Below are 3,168 nucleotides of genomic sequence, written 5' to 3' on the forward strand. Positions count from 1 at the left end.
CTTCCTAGCGATCCGATCACACCTCGGACAATGTATTGCATCAGCGGCACACGTTAGGTTTTATGAGGTAATAATTCTTGCTTTAAACAGAACCAGCTCATGGGTAATATATATGACAACAATAATGCCCACCTAGCTGTGTGCTGGATAACCATTAACAGTACTATGCATTACTTACCAACTGACGCAGGGGCAGGTCGTGACATGCGAGGCGGGCAGGGCGGGGTCAGGAGTGGACCTCCAGCATTGAAAAGTCACCCATTCAGCGCACGGTTTCTGTAAAATAGCAGCATCCCCATAATAAAGAGCATCATATACTGACCAAAGCAGAAATAAGTAGTACCAAGGAATCAAGGTACAAATGGAATACGAGAAATTTTCAGAGTAAATTCTCAGACGGGGTTAGATTAGGTTAGTTTTCTTTTTTTATTGACAATGCGGTAGCAGCGAGGGATCATGTTTCGTAATGGTCCTCTAAGCAAGAAAATGAGAAAAAATCACCCCTCACACAGCTATGGGCTTGTGTAACCATCAACAGTGGTATGCATTTCTTACCAATGTATGCCGGGAGGTCATGACGCAGGGCAGGGCGGGTCATCTCAGGCATGGAAGAGTCGGTCATTTAGGGGTTTCTGGAAACTATAACCTTATAAATAATAGCAGGCATCATATATTTATCAGAAATGAACAGTCAGTGTCTCAAAATTGGTATGCAAAGCTAATATGCTACCTAACTCCTACTCCCAAGGTTAGGTTAGAATTGTTTTGAATCTTACAGTACAGGGATGCAAGTCAAGGGTATTTATAACAACACACCCCACATAGCTATGGACTGGAATATCCATTAACAGCAGGCATTTATTACCAATTTATGCCAGGGGCGGGCAGGCCAGGAAGGTGGGGCGGGGGGGGCCTCGGGTCATCTCCGGCATGTAGTGGTTTCTGTAAAATACAAGGAATTACCAGACCTAAACCACTATTACACAAGCCCACTACACACCACAAAAAATGTCCACATATGCAAACTAACCGCCCCCCCCCCCAACCCAGCAGGGGGCTTCGTGGTGCAGTGGTTAGCACACTCGGCTCACAAACGAGAGAGCCCGAGTTCAATTCCCACGACAGCCTTCCACGCCCGTGCATACGTGGATACATGAGATTAGTGCAGGAAAGATGTATTTTAGCCGTGAAAAAGAAAAAATATGTTACGGGGTAGGTTACTGTCCCAGCCCGCCACGAAAAATATATATCCTTATTTTCTCAAAAAGGAAGACACTTAAGATCACGCCCGTACACCCACGTCAGCCTTCCACGCCCGTGCACACGTGGATATATGAGACCAGTGCAGGAAAGATGTATTTTAGCCGTGAAGACGAAAATTTTGTTACGAGGTGAATGTCAAACTGCCCTGCCCCGCCCAGCTCCGCCCGCCGAGAACATTTGAGCTTGTTTTCTGCAATATTACATCATCTACGCTAACGCCAGTGTAGGAAAGCCTTTCCCCATCGACAGTGAATGCGTGGGGCGTTGTGGCGACTCTTGCAAACGACAATTAGTGACACAACGTAAGAAAAACTGTCTGTACGGGGCTGGGCTCAGGTCCGGCGGCCCCGATGACGCGGGTGTTAGAATCGCTCTAACGGGGTAACTAACGCTGGCACACCTGACCTGGCACCTCACACCTGCCGGCACACCTCTAAATTATGTTGTAATAGTCCACGCCCCAGTGGTCAGTATTTAGTAGGCCACATTACCTGATATTGCACGAGGCAACTCGAAGCCGTTCGTCCATAATTAAGCAAACGTTTGTGTTTTTTCCAAGTCAATGAAAAAAATGCATAAACGTCCCTTATTTCTAAACGTACACCAATTCTGATACACCACTGGAATACAACAGAATAGACAACAGAATACATTAAAATACAACAGAATACAAAAAAAAACAACGGAATAGAAATATAATACATTAAAATACAACAGAATACAACAAAAAACAACGGAATAGAAATATAATACATTAAAATACAACAGAATACAACAGAATACAACAAAAAACAACGGAATAGAAATATAATACATTAAAATACAACAGAATACAACAGAATAGAACAGGAAACAACAGAAAAACAACAGAAAAACAGGAAACAACAGAAAAACAACAGAAACAACAGGAAACAACAGAAAACAACGGAATAGAACAGAATACATTAGAATACAACAGAATAGAACAGAAAACAACAGGAAACAACAAAGAGAAAACAACAGAAAAACAACAGAAAACAACAGAAAACAAAACAGAAAAACAAAACAGAAAAACAATGTAAAACAACAGAAAACAACAGAAAACACAACAGAAAACTACAGAAAAACAGCAGAAAAACAATAGAAAACAGCAGAAATAACAGAAAACAACAGAAAACAACAGAAAAAAATATAAAACAACAGAATACAACAGAATAAGAGAAAACAACAGAAAACAACAGAAAACAAAAGAAAAAAAAAGAATACAACAGAAAAAACCAGAATAAAAGAGAAAACAAAAGAATACAACAGAATAAAAGAGAATACAACAGAAAACAACAAAATAAAAGAGAATACAAAAGAATACAACAGAATAAAAGAGAATACAACAGAATAAAAGAGAATACAACAGAATACAACAGAATAAAAGAGAATACAACAGAATAAAATAGAATACAACAGAATACAACAGAATAAAAGAGAATACAACAGAATACAACAGAATAAAAGAGAATACAACAGAATACAACAGAATAAAAGAGAATACAACAGAATAAAAGATAATACAACAGAATACAACAGAATAAAAGAGAATACAACAGAATACAACAGAATAAAAGAGAATACAACAGAATACAACAGAATAAAAGAGAATACAACAGAATACAACAGAATAAAAGAGAATACAACAGAATACAACAGAATAAAAGAGAATACAACAGAATACAACAGAATAAAAGAGAATACAACAGAATACAAGAGAATACAACAGAATAAAAGAGAATACAACAGAATAAAAGAGAATACAACAGAATAAAAGAGAATACAACAGAATACAACAGAATAAAAGAGAATACAACAGAATAAAAGAGAATACAACAGAATAAAACAGAATACAACAGAATAAAAGAGAATACAACAGAATAC

General features: G+C 38.3%; 1 long non-coding RNA gene across 1 annotated transcript; it reads right to left on the bottom strand.

Annotated features, from left to right (window-relative positions):
* Positions 1 to 219: 219 nt before the first annotated feature.
* On the bottom strand, positions 220 to 1,926 carry LOC126989137 (uncharacterized). Its single transcript, XR_007742912.1, has 3 exons — positions 1,755 to 1,926; positions 556 to 639; positions 220 to 276 (listed from the first exon to the last, which is right to left on the bottom strand). It is a non-coding gene; the product is annotated as an uncharacterized LOC126989137 (long non-coding RNA).
* Between the last annotated feature and the right edge of the window lie 1,242 nt (positions 1,927 to 3,168).

Source organism: Eriocheir sinensis, unplaced genomic scaffold (assembly GCF_024679095.1).
Source record: "Eriocheir sinensis breed Jianghai 21 unplaced genomic scaffold, ASM2467909v1 Scaffold1064, whole genome shotgun sequence".
NCBI classification, from domain to species: Eukaryota; Metazoa; Arthropoda; class Malacostraca; order Decapoda; family Varunidae; genus Eriocheir; species Eriocheir sinensis.